The sequence below is a fragment of the Schistocerca nitens genome, chromosome 3, assembly GCF_023898315.1.
Source record: "Schistocerca nitens isolate TAMUIC-IGC-003100 chromosome 3, iqSchNite1.1, whole genome shotgun sequence".
NCBI lineage: Eukaryota > Metazoa > Arthropoda > Insecta > Orthoptera > Acrididae > Schistocerca > Schistocerca nitens.
This window is the reverse complement of record NC_064616.1, coordinates 954,941,742-954,961,585: the sequence shown is the minus strand read 5'-3', so window position 1 is coordinate 954,961,585 and position 19,844 is coordinate 954,941,742.

Sequence of the window (19,844 nt, the reverse complement as noted above, 5' to 3'; positions counted from 1 at the left end):
AGGGTAGAAGTTCTTACACAAGTCAGACTGACATATGTCGAACACTACCCTGAAGGCTTGTAGCTTTTCCTTGGCTTCTTGAATTCATTTTGATTGTCTATCTCCGTTGCCAATCGTCCAGATCTTCAGTATCGACATAAATGTGTTTCTTCACGTAGCGGCAGAATAGAAATTTCGTTCCCCATAGATATGAAGCACTTACGCGATGTCGAGTTCAATCTGTTGATGTAAGTATTGCTGTTGCACTTCAGTTGTGCAATGTCATTTGTTGGAGGAATGAACTGCCTTCCACAAAAAATACTCATTTAGCTTCCCTGTTCATTTCTTCGAAAATAATGCTCACGAATTTTGGTGAAATATATAGCAAAAACGACTGTGTTGTGGTTTTGATTGCTTTCCCATCATTCACTGGGCCAGGTGTTACGTTCAAAATGTTGTGGGTCGGCGCCGTCTGTTCATTGGAAAATTATAGCCCAGTCCTAGAAACAAACTTGTCTCCATTGCTCACATCATTTTCCTCTACATGCTCACGCGAATGTGTCACCTTCTGATATTTCATCACCTTCTTCATCTGATGTAGTGATTTCGTTCGTGTTTCTTCGATAGGATCCATACATTAATTCAATTCATTGTCAATATCCCATTCATTTTCATCGCCACTGGCATCAAAATTGCTTAGTATCGGAATTTCCAATATCTCCTCTTTAAAAAGGCCGTTGGGTACCGTTCATTACGGATGAAATTTAGACTCGTGTAGTTTCAGTTCAATTGTGAACGTCTAATCTATCTCAGGAAAAGTAAAATGAAACAATAGAGAACTGTAAATGTTATTTGAAGTAAACAATATATGTATCGTAACACTCAGTAGTGAGACCAGTGAGAGAAGTATTTCGTAAAATCTTTATCTTCAACAAATTAGAAAACAAGACATTTCATACCAAGCGAAGTAGTCTCAGAACCCCACCAGTATATGGTACCCCATCAATTATAACTTGAAAGCAAAAAAAAAATTGTGTAATACAGTTTCTATCATTTTAGGAAAAAGTCATGAAATCACAAGCATATAGTTCATCAGATAAAATAATTACAGAGAGAAACTAACGCGAGATATTCAGAATATCCCGCTCGGTAATGCGACGGTTAGGCAAAGCACAGCAACTGTTCTGTACGATATCCGATAGTTGATAGTTTACACCCATAGAAGAGTTTGGCGCACAGAATTACCCTTTAAGGTCATTCAATACATTTAGATAGTCTTCAGTAGGCTCAAACTCACTATCCATTCTATAATAGTAAACTGCAGCCTCCAGTACGGTATTAGCACGTTCTTTAGCTCAGGAAGACATAAAAGAATATCAAAGACACATATCAGGGTCTTTTATAAAATAACTAAGCTTGTTATTACTACACTGAAATACTCTTGGACTTATTGTTTGCCACATAAATTTATTATTCGTCTTCATTTAGCAATTGAAGCTCATCGACGTTAAACTCTGTACTCCAGCCTACTTAATATTCTTCACAATAACATAAATTTTTTTCTGGATCTCTTCTTGCGCACGTAGGTTGTAAGATTGTTGTTAGGTTTTCATATATATCCATCGGTTTGCGTTAAGTCGAGGTCGATAGTCAGCTACAGGAATCTACGTTTATATATAATGTAAATTGATGGTGGGGGGGGGGGGGGGGAAAGGGAAGGAAAGAAACTACTGATGCTACCTGTATCGCAACTTATGCGGAATCAGCGGCTACGAATGAAAATTTGCGCCGGAGTGGAATTACAACCCAGGATTTCCTGCTTAATAGGCAGTTGCCTTAACCGCCTGCACCAGAAGGACACGTAGTTTATCGCACTGGCGGAGACTATCTCAGCACGTCCCTCGGAGGACCCACATCCCCACCAGTCCCCGTCCGTCTCCTCCGTGAGTAGTCGATGCATTGCCCATCGAGGCGAATCAGTTATATGAATGCGCAGTGTCCGTTCTTTCAAACATGGTTATCAAAGTTCTCACTGCAAGAAAGTGACTTAATTGGCTAGGAAGCACCCTGTTGTGTACTACCTTAGAGTGTTGTAAGCTGATGTTACAGATCCCTTTCTTTGTGGAAGTGACGACTACATTTATGGATGAAGATACAGTTCTTTTCTTGTCTCTTGTATTAACGCTTCTTGAATTTCATACGCTGTTACGTGTTTGTTAACACCTTCATTGCTAGTGGACTTATACAATCACTTTGTGGATTACGTGTCAATCTTAGCTAACTAGTCGCCATTAGATGCCAGTCTTGTTTTCTAAAATATTGTTGGCTGCTACCTCGTCCAGGTGTAAACGATTTTCGCTGAGGTGGACTTACTTCTCCTTTGCTTACCACATAGCAAAAGCATTGACAAACTCATAAGAAGCAGTGCGATGCCAGGATTTCAAGGAAATTATTTAACTGTTCTTCTGTCTCCAGAGTCCTTGAACTAGTACCTGTGTATCTAATGATATATATACAGGCTCTTAGGGCTTTATATCCGTATTTAAAACCACACCTCAATCACGAAAACGGAATACAGCCACGTAACAGCATCTACATCGTAAGTTTGCAAAATTCATACAAAAGTTTTTGGCAGATAATGAAGAACACCACTTTCAAACTGCACTGCTGATTTTAATATGCGCTTGAGACAACTGAGATTTATCGCGATAACACAGTGTGTTCTATCAACAATGACTGGCAAGGATTTTACTCTGCACGGCAACATTGTACAAGAGGCCGTAAGGCGTTGTGTCAGAAATTTTTGTAACAGGTTTATACAATCTTCTGCGCATCCTGCCGATTAAACTTTGTTTATGGTTCACCTTTCTAACAACTGCTTGTATGTGGTCGTTGCATTCTCAGCTGTTCCTATCTGTCCACCCTAAATAATTAGTCAAAAAGGTGGACTCAACACTTGTGATTTTTCTCAAGTAGCAGAAATGCAATAGATTACCACTGGAACTTACATTAAGACTCTCACACTTACATTCAGAGTAATAAGAATTTACGGAGGGTGCTGTGCAACGCAGTTACCAATTCCTCAAAAACACGGATGCTTATCATCATAAATAACTTAAGTTGTTGTTAGCATATTAAGGAAGGATGATATAATGTCTCCTCTTAGGAAATAAGATTAGACAATGTCTACTTAGTAATGAGCACTACTGGGCATAAATAACACTGGTCAACACTCATTTTCTTGCCAAAGATATTTGAGTGGCTTTAGGATGGGTTAGTGGTGCTGAGGACGAATATAGCAACCATTTATGCAGTTTGGCTCTAGTTTTTGAGATAATGCATGATTTATTCAAAAAATTAGAAAAAATTGCTAATACTGAACTCGAGCGCTACAAACTACAATGAAAAAAGAAAATAATCTTTATAAATAGCTTCTATGAAAACCTGATAGGCATTTGTCCACGTATAAAACATAATTGAAAAGCTTCTTTATAAGTATATCATTTTCCGTCCATGACGAACCGCTTCCTGCACGCTTTCCTTTTATAGGTCTCTTCAGAACAGTCACGTTGCAGATTCCAGCAATAATCTGCCATCATATGTCTGTCCCATCTTCCTTTATAGCTTTCCTCTATTCCTTTCATATCTTGATGGAACCGCTCTCCTTGTTCCTCACTGAAATCACCTAGATTACGAGGAAATCGATCCAAGTGGCTGTGAAGGAAGTGCAATTTTATGCTCATGTTAGCTCCTAAGTTTTGAAAGTTAGTGAGCATGTTTTTGACCAGTTCCTCGTAATTGGGAGCTTTATGATTGCCCAAAAAACATTTTACAACAGCGACAAAACTGTTCCAGGCCGATGCTTCAGTGACAGTCATGACACTTGTAAAATTGGTATCGTTGATGAGCCTGCGAATTTGAGGACCATCAAATATTCCTGCCTTAAGTTTTTCACTACTGAGTCCAGGGAACGTATTGCAGATGTATGTGAAGCAATTACCATTTCTGTCTAAAGCTTTCGTGAATTGCTTCATTAGTCCTAACTTAATATGTAATGGTGGAAGAACAATCTTGTCCCTACTAACCAGAGGTTCATTAATGATGTTTGCTTCACCAACAGCCATATGTTCCCTTGGAGGCCATGTTTTCTGCTTTCAATGTTCGTGCTTTGCCCTACTATCCCACATGCAGATAAAACATGGGTGCTTTGTGTATCCACTTTGTTGTCCAAGCAAGAAGTTCACCATTTTCAAATCAACACAAATCAACCACTGGTGCTGCATATACTGAATTTTCTGCAGAACCATCTTGATGTTAGCATATGCTTCACAAAGTTTTGTTGAGTGGGCAATTGGAATAGATGCGTAACGATTGCCATTGTGTAGGAGAACACATTTTAAACTTCTAGTGGAACTGTCTATGAAGAGACGCCAGTCCTCTGGTCTATATTCCGGCAGCCCCAATTCAAGTAAAAGTCCAGGTATATTGCTGCAATACACTATAACCTCTTCTTGGTTGAAGTATGGAAGAAGGTTTTCTTCTCTCGTCCGGTAAGCTGTTATTTTAACACTTGGATGAAGACAGTTCTTTTCCTTAAGCCTGGATGCTAAGAGTTCTGATGCTTGCTTTGAAAGATTGAGTTCTCGTATCAAGTCACTGAGCTCCTTCTGGTCGAACTGCTGGGGTTGTGTCTCACGTCCTTCGTATTCCGAACCACTACTTGTACATTCCTCGCCATGCACATCGTCATCTGATGATGTTAGCGTGGGTAATGTTGTGAAGGTTGGCACAGGAACATCGTTGCTGTGCACCACCGGTCTTCTTGCTGACTCCAAATCGGGATATTCCCACTTTCGTTTTTTGAACCTATTAAAACCTTTCACATTAACAATGCAAAAATAGCAATCATCTGTATGGTTCTTCTGCTCTCGCCATACCATAGGCACTCCGAAGTTTAAGCTTTCCCTTTTTCGTTTTGTCCACTGCCGTAAGCACTCCACACAGTATTTACAAACTTTATGGGGTGCCCACGCCTTGTCTTGATCTCCAAGTTTAATTCCGAAATATGCCAGATACGCTTCCTTCACAAAAGGAGTGATATTCTTCCTGTTCTTTTGAGGAACGTATTCACCACAAATGTAGCAGAACTCATCTGGATGGTTCACGCAAAGACGGCGTGAAGAACTCATGTTTTCCTAAAACAAAATTGCACAAATACTACATCTTATGCAGAACTTTCTTGTATTTGCATGTCAATCACATCCAACAAACATCATTAATTGTTTTGTGTGAAATGAATACTCACCTCTTATTTGCTACGTCACGATGAAAAGGTTCTATCTCCTTGAAGCTGCACTGCACATGTGTGTGACTTTCGACCATCGCCATCTTTCTTGTTTACACTGAACGCTACCTATGGGCTGTTGCGGGGATTACCTCGGCCAACAAATGAATGTCGAGTACCGCCGAATTCAAATCTGCACAACCCTCAATATCTTCAACACACGCACCGGACAACAGGACTGAACACATGCTGACAGTGTGATGTTTGCATGATGTAATCCTCAACCACACAGATGCACTCCCTGAGCACAATTGTTTAATAAAGATAGTACAATATCACTAATTAAAAAACAGGTAGCAAATACATTACACCATATATGGACCCTGCAGTCGATATTATCCACATGAAACTCTCATTTCCACAAATACCCTATATCTCAAAAACCAGAGCCAATTTGGAAAAAGTACAAATATACTCGGAATGAGTATCATAACAATATCCCATTTTCGTTCAAACTTCCCTGGCAACGAAAAAAAAATTTTATTTTGTAGAGCTGTGTAATCAATACAACGGCGTAAAATACTGAGAATTATGGCTCATTGAGTTTCACCGTTACAGGCATAAAAAGCACATACTTTTTCTGAACGACGTTTGTGTCTGAAAAATACGTGTAATAGTTTAAAAGGCCATTTAGTTTTCGTATTTATCAGCCGCCTCTATTTTTGCAGCCAAATGACAGAAACATCGTCTTAGCGGTAACAGTGGGGATACACTCTCAGTAGAGATTATCCTCCAGCCGTGAAAGCCCGGAGGCTGTGGCTGGCTAGCGGAAAGATCATCCGGGCTCGGCTTTTGTGCGACATTTCTCAAGCCTCCTCCCTCCTACGTCTGTTTCCTTTTTACATTCTCTTCTTCGCCGCGTGAGAGGGGACAGATGGGCAAAATTGTCGGTTTAGTCCTAGTTGTATGTAGCCAACACGGCAATCTCACATAGCATAAAGGCTCTGGAAATCTCTAGTAGCATCAAAATCTTATTGTACAGTGCTTTGGTATAACAGTAACACAAAATCATTTAATTTCCTATTTACATATTATATCTTTCACCGGTTATTCTGTTTAGTTAAATAATCTCTTCTACCTCTCCTTTTCGTGAAACGAACTGCAGTACCACTACGTTCTCTTCCATTGTATCTTCGGTTCAGTACACTTAACTTTTTAACATGAGAGATGATGCTTAATCCAGAGTGTTCTGTGATTTTCTTGGTAACCGCATTTTTGGTGACTGAAACATTCACTGTCATAACATAGTTTTCTGGCTATGTGCCACTTCTGTATAATGCATTGTCCAAGTCTGTTATTCATTCTGTGCCTTTTTCGTCCATAAGTTGAAGTAATTCTATGTGAAGGCCCTCCAGTCCAGCAGATTTACGATCTTCATTTCTTTGTCTCTTATCCTACTTCAGAGGTCAGGATTGAATTTTCGCGTCCGTCTGATTTTACATCACTTTTAATTTCCATTTTTAGTTATGGTTTCTCCCTTGTTTTGTATACATTTCAACAGTGACTTCATTCCCACTTATGATTGCAAAATAGACTGTCAATGTTGTGTGACTGCCTTCACGTTGTCAGACTGTTAATGAATATTTCCATCACCATAATTTTTTGAGCGTATGTTTCTCGTATTTGAGGGCTGAACGACACCGTTAACATCATCCACATAAGTCTTTGAATCTGGAGATTTGGTGAACAGTCAAGTGGAACTCCAGTATCTTGGGCTCAGCCTCATTGTTCTTATTATTTACAATTATAAAGACAGCACAGTTATGTTTGTTCAGTTAAGCTCATTGCACCCAAAACAAGTGAAAACGTCCGAAGTGACTGGTGCCCCTCACTGTTTGAGTATCAAAGCGTAGCTACTCTGGATTCCCTCTCTAACCAAGAATTTATGTGAGTGAGCACATTCACGTTAATAGAGCAACCTGCTTCAGGGCTACACTCATTATGTACATGGTGTAGGGAATAATGTTGCTCCTTGGAACACTTTTAAGACTGTGGCCTACAGCCAGTCCTGTAATAGAATTTTAAGATACTTCCGTAATTCATTTGGAAATGATAGCCTTGAGTTTATGAATACTTTAGTCTTTTTCTGAAATTAAAAAACTTACTCTGAAGAGGAAAATGTCAAAAAGTGTTTCGAAGTATAACATGCTAATGTACGGAGTAACTAATACGCTAGTCAACTTTGAGAGTTCTGCAGTTCAGATAATCTTGTTAGTATTTTTTACTCTATTACACAGCAGTGACTAGCAATTGAAACCAAATTGAGAAAAATTGTTATCACAAACCAATTGCAAGTTAAAAATATTTTTGGACAGAAGCCATTGACAACTAACACAAATTTCCATTTTCAACACGTAGCGAACTACTGACATTTAAGAAAATTACGTCATTAGCAAATATCGCATATTCTATTCTTAAGATACTGTAGGGAAGCAGCCTACGCACGCCGTAGTAAATTCACATCAGTATTTCCATTGTGTGCCAGCCAGTCCGCTGTAACTAGCTCTGACGTCATAAATGTTGCACAATACTTTAAAAATCAAGCAAGTAACCTGAAACGGTTCTAGCATGTCAGGAGTAATACTAAATTAATATGTGTTGAATATCAGTTCGATAACTTTAACCATTTTCGAAATTTGGACGTTTTTCTGTAAAAATCATTGGCGCAACAGAAAAGAGCTAGAGACTTAAAAATTTGTATTCAGATTCCTTTTTCATAATAATTTAATAGAAACAGTACTTTGGATCTCATAAATTAAGATTTTAGTTGAAATTCATGATTTTCTGGTTTTTGTCTTAAAAATTAAGGAAGCAAGATAGATTAAGTAGGCTAATAAATAAGGCTAGGATGTTTAAATTTAAGTAGAATGGAGATCCGCTATAATCATAAAGATGTGAGAAGTTTCAATCGAATAACTATAAAGCTATAGCGATAGCGTATCTCCAAAGGGCAAGTTCAGAGCTCGTCTACTGCGTGCAGTGTAATTAAATAAATTCTCTCGCCCAAAATATTTAACTTAGCCACATCAAACTTTTATTATGATTACTTACCTGTGTGTTGAATGCACATTTAAATTGAGAGTTTCATCGGCCATCAGCAAAAGAAGCAATGATTTATTCAATAACTCAAAGTGGTGCATCACTAGCCCAGCGGCTAGTCGGGAGAGCCGATTTGATCAGGCGTTCCCTTATTCGTCCGCACCGCAGCTTTATATATAAGAACGCTGCGCGAAGAAGGAAAGGCCCCAGTTCTCTCCAGGCGCTGAATAGCACACCATCTGTGTCGGGAGTCGCGCCGCGTCCGTATCATTGCTATAAACAGCCTCGGATGCCGTATTAAGTTACTCGGGATACGCGTAACCATGAAATCATTTCCGAGTGAAGTGTTAATTCTGGGATGATTTTAATTATCTATCTTCAGTTTGCGTATGTCGTATTTTCACGTGCCGTCGCGGGACAGACATTCTACCATTATTTAGCGTGGCGTTTGATGAACATTATCATCAAATTATGGCGAGCATTCACTTAAACATTTAATTTGGACAGTTATAGTTGCATCAGCGCATTAGACTCTGAACTGCTCTGTTAGTCAGATTGTGTGGATCCTTTTTTTTTTTTTTTTTTTTCATCTGTGACTTTCAGAAAATAGAGAACGTTTTTTTTTTTTCACGGTCGTTTTTGATTATGAATCCCAGACAATTTCCTAATTCCTCAGAGCTTTAAGCTGTAGCTCTAAGTGTATTTCTCAGATGAAGTGGGCACTAGGAATTCTAATTACAGGCTTCACATTTTGCTAATCACTTTCTGGTTGCCAATATTGTAGTTAGAGAGCCAGTGTTGAGAATGGCAAAAGACAGCATAAATAATAGGAACATTTATATAACAATTAATTCCACTCGCCGCCCCACATATGGTTAAAACGGCAAGAAATGCAGTGTTTCTACATTCTACAAAATTTTATAGCAACATAAATTCCACCCGCCGCCCCACAATGCCTTCCGTTTGAAGGTACAATATGGCGCACGACCGACGACCTATGGGTCAACCGTCCACAAGTTATGTAACTAGTTTTTTATATACATAGAACTTTACTCAAGGTAAAACCCTTAAACTGAAGGATTAACAGTTGCTCGAAATTTAACAGGTTTTATATTTATATTTTGAGAATATTGTCCATTTTTCAATTACAGAGTTTTATCTTCCTGTAAACTAATACATATTTATAAAACTAGTTACCAGTTAAATTGGAGGTCTCGGAATATTCAGAAACGCTTCACAAAACACATCATCATGTCCCAGAACAACATAAACATTAGGAAATACCCTAAAATGCTTAGGGCGGTTTCTAGAACACCTTCCTTCGTGTGATTCTACGATCACTCACTATACTTCCCGCGGAAACAGTTGGTATACTTTTAAACAAACTTCGGCTGACTGTTCGATGGCAGAAGCCAACAAACAGTACGTACACTGGTATAACGGAAAAAATATCTAGGGACGAATAAAAATGCTTGATAACGGGAATGGAAGAAGGTACCAGATACGAAGACGCTGGTGGATGTCTGGAAACTAAGAATGCAGACCACCTTATGATAATGATATTAACAGTGTCAGTGCCATAAACCAAGACGAACATACTAATTTCAGACCATGGCTGTTAACCAACAAAGAGAAACCTAAGTGAATATGAAAACAGATTAATCATGAATCGAGACACCAAACGAGTGTGATAATAGATAGTTTACGAAATATGGACAGATGTGTGGAAAGTATCATCTGCAGGATCAGAAGAATATCAGAAGAAGTTATGTGCTGTTCTGTCTCTGGTCATCAATAATTAATATAGAGGTATTTAATGTGTTTATGTTAAGGATAAGATATTCCCAGATGATCACCTGAGTATTACAGCGGTCATGTAGAGTCGATGGAAAAAACTGCAGTAATGCCTACTGAACGTATATTGTGAGACGTCCATGGTCACCTTCACAAGCTGAAAACTGCCACATGGCTAAGAAAATATCGAGTGGAAGACTTGAAATAACGTTTAGAAGCAGCGTGCTTCTCAGTACAGGTGGTGAGTTCATTTTACAGCTATCGAAGGAAGGATGGCCCATGTTGTTATGAGAATGTGAAACGACTCATCAATGTAGGTCACGTTAGTTACCACTAAACTCATGTTACAGCAGAATATTTTCACGAACCAGGTACCTGAAATGAAACGATTTCCAAGATCGGTTTATGTCATCTAAGACTACATTACTGCTTCCTATATTGATTCCGCTCGCGAGAGCCATTTATATGAAGCATGCTTTTGCACAAAATGTATGGACATGGCTTGCAATGAGATAAAAATTGTCAATACTTCGCGAATCACCCGGAATGTAAAAGGCAATATTACTAAATAATGAGAAGTAATAAATTACGTTCCATGTTTCCTTGCGACTGCACTTCTCTGGTTGGAGCGTCTCCCAGCAGGCGTTGCCGGCGAGAGGCAAAAGCTTAGTACACAAAAAGCGACGGTCAGAGGCCTGTGCGGCGATGAGCTGGTAATTGAGTTGGGAAGGGTCAGAGGCCGTGTCTCGTGTTTCCAGACAACAGAAGCCTTCCGCAGTGGAACTTCAGCTCTCCAGTATATTCCTTGCTGAGAGAACGGAATAACCTCATGCTAGCAACTAAGTAGCTCTCAAAGCCTGTACGTGCTGCTCTGTGGCAAAGACGTGATTGTATTCTGTTTTGATTCATTTATTGCTTAATGTTTGATTCATTTACTGGATATAACGTACGAGGTCGAATTAAACAAGTTTTTAAATTATAATCTCCCAAAGAATGAAGTTTCACGTCTTTGAGATTTTCAGTGCGAAGACAGATTTGATGCAGTTTTTCATGTTATTTCATCTTGCGCAAGTCTCACCACCCCTAATGCTCCATTCATCCATTTCAGTCTGCTTTCTTCGGTCAGACAACAGTCTTGAGACAGACGTTAGCTATTTTGCCATCCACATTACAGAAGTAATCTGATAGCTTTATGGAATCACTTCATAATTTCATTTCCTGGCATCACCCATACTATTCGACTACGTTCCAGTATCTTTGTTTTGCTTTTGGTGCTGTTCATATTGCAGCCTTTTCTCTTATTAACTGGGCCTTCAGATCTTTTGCGGTGTATGAAAACATTTTAATGTCATCGGCAAACCTTAAGGATTTTATTTCTTCTTCCTGTACTATTAATATGTACAAACTCATTACATAACGTTAAACCAGGTATAGGCATGATTAAATTATACACTGTGTAAAACTCCACCAGGCGGCTTCCTCTTTAATTCGCATCGTCCAGTCCATATTCTCCCAAAATTTGTCATTCTTTTCTTTTTCCTGCTATCGAATTCAAGACCAGCATAACAGCCATATTTTCCTCTGTCACAACTATGAATAATTTATTTTACCTCGAAGTACAAACCTTCGCTCTCATCAACTTCTGCCGATCTAGGTGGCATGTACACTTACACTACAGCGGTGATGTTGGCATCGTGTCTTTGGTTCAAATGGCTCTGAGCACTATGGGACTTAACATCTGAGATAATCAGTCCCATAGAACTTAGAACTACTTAAGCCTAGCTAACCTAAGGACTTCACACACATCCATGCCCGAGGCAGAATTCGAATCTGCTACCGTGACAGCCGCTCGGTTCCGGACTGAAGCGCCTAGAACCGCTCGGCCACTGCTGCCGGCCTTCGTGTCTTTCTTGGCTACGATAATGCGTTCGCTATGTTGTTCATGGAAGCCTATCCACATTCCCAATTTCTTATTCATTGTCAGACCTACTCCTGCATTGGAGATGGTTTGGCATTGATAAACCTGTACTCAACTGACCGAAAGTCGTGTTGTTCCTTCACTATTCCCCACTATGTCAAACTTCAACTTATATATTTCCCTTTTGAGTCGTCTATCTCCCCTACCCGATATAATATTCTATAATCTGATCCGTAGAAGGCTTATTTTCTTTTTCTTGATGACGACAGTCTTCTGAATTGCTCCCACATGGAGATGCGAAAGGGAGAATATTTTAACACTGAAGTATTTTATCCATCAGGATGCAATCATTTTCCTAGTAGAATGCCCGCGGGAAAAACTACCGCTGTAGTTTCCGCTTGGATTAAGCTGTTCGCAGGGCCAGCACAGCAAGGCCATTTTGGCTGACGTCACAAGACTAGATTAGTCAATCACGCAGACTGCTGCTCTGGTACTACTGAAAACGTCACTTTCTGTCGTTAACAACAACAAAGTCCTATCCATAGAACACCTCCGCTGTGCTTCCTTCTACGGTACGGCTGGTTCAAACCAACGTCCGGCCATCTTGATTTAGGTTTTCCGGGATTTCCATAAATCACTTCAGGCAAATGCCGGTATGATTCCTTTGAAATGGTACGACCGACTTCCTTCCCCATACTTCCCTAATGCGATAGGGCCGATGACGTCGCTGTTTGGTCCCCTTCCCCCAAATCAGATAACCAACCAATCAATGGTACGGCTACCTGTATCACTCACTCAAGCAACCTCACCTCTCTCTCCAAGGTCCATGGTTCATGGGGAGGGATGGAGAGGGGAGGGAAGGGGAAGTGTCTGTCATTGATATACAGCATACTGCCTGGTTAATTAACTTTGATATAGAAATAACGCCTTCAACGAATTTGGTAGCAAGATATTTAATGCTACTGTGTGAAAGAAGGAACACTTCACCTGTGAAAGCTGGCAGTCTATAGAGACAATACTGTCTTTAAAGAAATTCAGTCTCTTTTATTGTTCGCCGCGCGGGATTAGCGGAGCGGTCTGGGGCGCTGCAGTCATGGACTGTGCGGCTGGTCCCGGCGGAGGTTCGAGTCCTCCCTCGGGTATGGGTGTGTGTGTTTGTCCTTAGGATAATTTAGGTTAAGTAGTGTGTAAGCTTAGGGACTGATGACCTTAGCAGTTAAGTCCCATAAGATTTCACACACAATTGAACAATTTTATTGCTCAGGTTCTGCAATTCTGCAAGGGTTTTGATCTCTTCACACACTATTGTTTTCATTTCTGTAAATTGGTTCCCTCTTCTCTTCAAACTGAGGTAACAGCAGTAAAGAAACATACAATTAGTAGGAGTAGAGATGGTGTAGTAAGCGTTCATACCGCGATTTTTCTTGCCACTATGAGTTCAAGTTCCAGTACTTTGTCCGCTTGATAGGCCCACAAACCTTCGTCACCATAGACTCAGTCATAGAAGAAGGAGGCAACAGTACTGACGTATGCTGATAGCCTATTTCTCGCAATTTGTTTATCACAGTCCCATTCGGAAGCCATACATAAGTTAGCTGTGTCTAGACTCCTGCCTCAGTTCCCTTCTAAGCGTAGTTGCGTCACCACTGCTCTTAAGGTAATTAAAATTTCACTCTTGCTTCTGACGGCTGCCTGACTTTTGTTAGCCTGATATTGACCATTGCTATGTTTTCTTTTCTAGAAATATGAACACCGTATTCTGTGATTACCAAAGATTCCACACGACAGAAATCTGGTGCTTTCCGGGCGAACTTTTTTCTCACATACTTCTCAGTGTTCGTATTAGTGTAGGTCATGAGTCCGATTTCATCCTACATTTCACAACGTCCCACTATCAACTGGATATAACTTCAACAAAATATTAATGAAAACTCATCACCATCATAGTAATTTTTCCAGTCTATGTTTCTATAACGGCACTTTTATCACATACATTGTCAGCTTTGTGACGTTTACCTGTGAGCACCACAAGTATGAGTCACTCAAATGAAACTGTTTTTGTAGTCAATGCATTTATTGCGCACCCATCGCTTTCAGCAATTTTTCACGACACCCTTCCAGTTCATTACAATATGACGTGCTGCAAAATATTACCACTGGTAAAATTATCATACCGGTTGAAACGAAGGAAACTGAAATTTATCGATTTTTCGTTTTCTGAATCATCACATTTGCTGATCAAAATCGATCTTCGAGTAGTGAATGCGATTTCTGAGGCATAACCAATATCCCATCCTATAATTAGCAGTCGTAACTGCTGACTTTGAAGCCAAGAAGACTGAGAAAGTCGGCAGAAAGCTTCCCAGACAGATTACGTATATTTATCGGGCGCTATACTGAAATATCCGTCCGAGGGATGTTTCCCAAATGAATCCAAATGATTGTTAGAATAGCCCGATTAACAGTACCATGCTCCCGTCCTAATAAATTTCTATCACTAACCCCTTTTATGACGACGGCACGTCAAAAATTTCTACCTTCTCTTCTTGGCAATACCAAAAGAGAACACAACAAAGAATAAGCATTAAATGTTAGGCTGCCTGGAAGAGGAATAAGTTTTCTCTTGGCCTAGTAACGTAAGGATTCTGTAAGGAAACATTTTGTAAAATTCGAAAGCAAAACCGTTCGCTTTGTTACAAATCCCTTGTACATCCGACTTTTGGGAAAGAAGTGTGACGGTAGCCGTTTGACCCTTCGCTAAGCTCTTTCCTTCCGCGGCGAAAGGCGGCCGTGTAGAATTTTAAGAGACCTCGGACCGCTAATCGAGCTATTTAATTAGCTGCACGCCTGACGATTGCCCCTCGGTACCGCAAGACGAGCAAATTTCGATCAATATGAACACGTGCGTGGGATCAGGTATAAAGTGGGAAGCTATTAGAGGGCTGCATTAGCCCCGCCTACTGCTTCCGCTCCTTCTAGACCTGGAAGCCATACGCTGAAACAGCCACTAACTGGGCGTGAAGTTAAATAACCTTTAATCTTAGTAAGTGGAATTACGAAAGAAATTACCCCAACTGAAGTATGTCACGCGGCTTAATGAAATAGCTGGAACGATCTGTGAATGTGTGCGGTCGTTTGATGGTCGATAATCTTTGGGAGGTTTGATAGTATACGCTTGTCGTACTGTGCTCAAGTGCTATATACGGAAGAAGGAAATGAACGTTTATACTGATAAGTTTTGCCGCTTCTCTTGTAGCAAGAGTCACACAACGTTCTACATCAAATATATTTGATACATTAAAGTTATCTGTAATAAAATTTCAGTTGAGGCCATACTCATAGGAGTTGATAAAATAATGCCCTACGTTTGGTTTTAATATAGATAATTGGCGATATGAGAAGATTAACTTTATTTTTGAAAATTAATCTACATTTCTTGTAACTTGGGAGAAATAATTATCGATGGGATTCATTCTGTCAAATATTTATTTTTTACGTTAATAATTAACAGAATCAACGGGCAAATGCAATAAAAACTTTTAATGAAGTTTTGTAGAATTGATATCTACGTCTATCGGCTTCTCCAGAAGTATGCGGAAGTTCGTACATGATAAATACGGCTAACGGTGATTTTGACTGATGGAACGAATTGATTAGAATATTATTAACTTCAGGAACATGTCACTAACTTGTTTAACGTGTAGGTAAGTTGAGAACAATTTTGAGTACTTGCTAATCAGTTCGTCCCATTGCATCAACACTAAAAAAGCCATTAGTTGATGAAGGTAGTAGTCTAAAGCTCTGCACATAGATTTCAACCCATATAAATGGGCCTTCTTCAGAAGTCTTATTACTTAGAAATAAGTATATACAGATAAATGCAACGTTAACAATTATGATTTTATAAAAATATTGAAATAGGTCACTACTTACGTTTTACATGCTGATCAAGATGTGCACCAACAGGCTTAGTAATAATTATAATTGGCAATGGTAAAAACAACCGTCTAGCTTTGCCACAATTAAAATAATACACGTATGTAGTGTTATTATATAATCCTAATTTTTTGAACGTTGCATTTATCCTTATATATTTATTTCTAGATACTGATACACTTAAAGAACGCCCATTTATAGGGGTTGAAACCTAGGTCAAGAGCTTTTGACTGCTACTTTCTGCAGCTGGTGCCTGTTTTTATTCCATATATTACATTTGCACAGTTGCTGCAGCTTCATCTTTACTATCAATTCTTCGTGAATGTTTATATAAAAACCGTGGATTCAACGGTCGTTGACAAAGCTGCAGTAAACCGACGTGCCACCACTTAGCACATTCACGTATAAATTCCTTACGAAAACACATTATAAATGCAATTCGCTTCACTATCGAACAAACAAAAATGTAGTAGATACCGGGTTCACTGGACTTCCTTTTATTTATTTATTTATTTATTTAACCTGATCAGATTAGGGCCATCAGGCCCTCTCTTACATCGGACCAGTGTTCCACACATGCAGTATTTCACACATCAGAGTTACATCATGAACATAGTTTAAATGAGAAAATTAGCTTACTCTAGTGACAATATGAATAAAGAGTAGTGACTAAGACCTAATAAAGTAAATGCGGAAGTATTTTTACAACAGTTGCTATACATACAGATTATGATAAAAGCAATAATAGTAACAGTAAAACAAAAATCAAATAATAATGATAAACATGACTAAGACCTAATAAAGTAAATGCTGGCAGTATTTTGACATCAGGTGCTATACATACAGATTATGGTGAAAGCAATAATAATAACAGTAAAAAAAATCAAATAATAATGACAAACATGAGAAAGATTGGCAATAGTAATGAAGGTTTATGCAGATGTACATTAATATCTTGGTGTGTAAAGTAGATGTTTACTAGTATAGCGAGTTTTGGGTAAGGGAGGTTTAAGGAGGGGGAAAGAGGGAAGTAATGAGGTGAAGTGCATTCATGTACAGAGGAAGGCATTACTGTTGCTTAAGTAGATACGTCATTAACTGTTCTTTGAAGCTGGTCATGTTTTTAAGTTCTCTAACATAACGAGGGAGGTTATTCCAGAGTCGGGTTCCCGCTACTGTAAAGGACTTGGAGAAGGTGACTGAGCGATGCAGTAGAACGGAGAGGATTTTATTATGATGGGAACGTGTGTTTCTGTCATGTTTTTCCGACATGAGTGTTAGGGACGAGGAGAGATATGAGGGACAGTGTACTTTTATAAGGCAGTAGATGAGACAGAGTGTATGGAAATCTCTGCGTTTTTCTGCACGCAGCCAGGAAAATTTTGGATATGCTGGTGAAATGTGATAAAAAAGTTGAACGTCACAGATATATTGGACGCAGGCATTCGTGACCAGTTCTAGACGTCGGGAATTTTCCTGAGAGAGGCCTTGTAGGATAATATCGCTGTAGTCAATGATTGGGAGTATAAGCGTTTGTACTAATTTCTTTTTCAGATCGAAAGGGAAGAGTTGTTTATATTTTTGTAGGACATGAAGGGATGCTGATGCTTTTTTGCACACAGCAGTTACGTTCTCTGTCCAATTTAGATTTTCATCTATTATTACTCCCAAACTCTTTGCTGAGGGATAGAAGTTAATATTTGTTCCATTTAGGATAAGAGGTGGTACGGATTCCCGAAGTTTTGGGCTAATGAGCTTAGAGTGACCAACAAGTACCGCTTGGGTTTTAGATGGGTTTAGTTTTAGACCTATGTCCTGTGCCCATTTTGACAGTGCATCGAGGTCAGTATTGAAATTTTCAGTAGCTTTCTTGAGATTGCTTGGTTTCGCACTTAGATACAACTGAAGGTCATCAGCATACATATGGTACTTGCAATAGGTCAGAACCGATGACACATCATTGACATAATGAGAGAAGAGTATAGGACCTAATATTGAGCCTTGGGGAACGCCTGACACTACCTGCCGCCATTGTGATTTTATATTCCCAGACAGGACGCGTTGCTGACGAGACGTCTTGTATGATCGAAACCATTGCACTGCGCTTGGTGAGAAATTTAGACCGCTAAGTTTGGCTAGTAAGATGTCGAAGTCGACAGTATCAAATGCTTTGCTGAAATCTAAGAAGAAAATGATAGTCGCTTCTTGTCTGTCCATGCCAAGTTTCAGGTCATCTGTCACCTTTATCAGAGCGGATGTTGTGCTTCGATGTTTACGGAAACCTGATTGGTATTCGTCTAGTAGGTTGTTAGTAGTTAGGTAGTTGGTGAGCTGGTCATGAACTATATATTCTAAGGCCTTTGATAGTGCAGGAAGAAGGCAGATGGGGCGGTAGTCAGAGGGTGCTGTGGCGATGTCCTTTTTAGGCAGTGGCTTAATTTGTCCCAGTTTCCAGGCCTCAGGGAAAACACTTGTGTTTAATGAATCGTTGAAAATGTCTGTTATAGAGGGCAGTAATTGGTCAATAATAAGTTTTACCATCTGGATAGCGATACCATCATGTCCAGTAGATGCTGATCTAATCCGCATTATGGCTTTCTTCACAGTACTGCAAGTGACGTGCTGTAGATAGAATTTTTCTTTGCTACAGTCGTTCATCCCAATGACTGTTTTTTTTTTGTTTTTTTTTTTTTTGCGGATCAATTTTGGTTGCAGGTAATGTGAAGAATCGGTTTAGTTCTTCAGCTGGGACTATGGGATTTTCTGCAACTTTTATTTTGCCTAAACCGAGACTACGGAGATTTTTCCACAGGATAGCTGGTCTACATCTATTGTCAGCTAATGTACGGGTATGTCTGAGCTTAGCGTTTCTCACCGCTTGACTGACTTCGTTTCGTTTCTGCTTGTATACAGCGTGATTTTCAGGTGTATGGTGTATCTTGTATGCTCGATGTGCAGCATCTCTGAGATTCATGAACTGTTTTAGTTCATCAGTCAGCCAAGGTGCAAGTTGCCTTTTTACTTTTCTGGTCTTTATTGGAGCATATTTGTCATATAGTTGAGTAATTTTGTTAGTGAAATCCTGGAGTTTGTCGTTTATGTCCATGAGGGGAGTAGAGGTCATCCCCCAAACTATTTCTTGTGCCTCAGTTTCGAGTTCAGGCAAATTTATGCGTTTGAGGTCTCGGTATGTAGACAGTTTTTGTTTCTTTCTAGGGCATTCTAGTGAATACGTCATGGAAATGATGTCATGGGCAGACATGCCAGGCGCAGATATTTGAGAGATGCGGATTATTCTGTTCGGAGATTTCGTTGCGAATATGTCTATGAAAGTGTGACTGGTAGTCGTGTGATGAGTAGGTGTCAGCTGAAGTAGCGTCATATTTGAGGAAGAAAGCATCCTCTTAAATTTCCCAGTGGAAGGACTATTGCACAGAAAATTAATGTTAGTGTCACCAGCTATAATTACATGTTCATATGACGATTCGAGACTAGAGAGGGCAGTTTCGAAGCAGGCGAACCCACCTACTTTAGGAGGTTTGTAAAGGACACATATTAAGCACTTTCTATTAAGTGATTTGATCTCTATGAACATATATTCCACTTGTTTATCTACATTGTTGTCGGATGTGTGTAGTACTGTAGGTGACAAATCAGAGCGTATGTACGCCCCTACTCCCCCCCCCCCCCTCGTCTGTTGCATCTGTCGTGCCTGAGAAAGATATAGCCATCTAGGTTTACGGAAGTTGTAGGAATACTTGGTTTGAGCCAAGTCTCTGACAAAAGTATTACGTGCATATCAGCAGTTTGAAATATATATTTGAACTCGTCGAA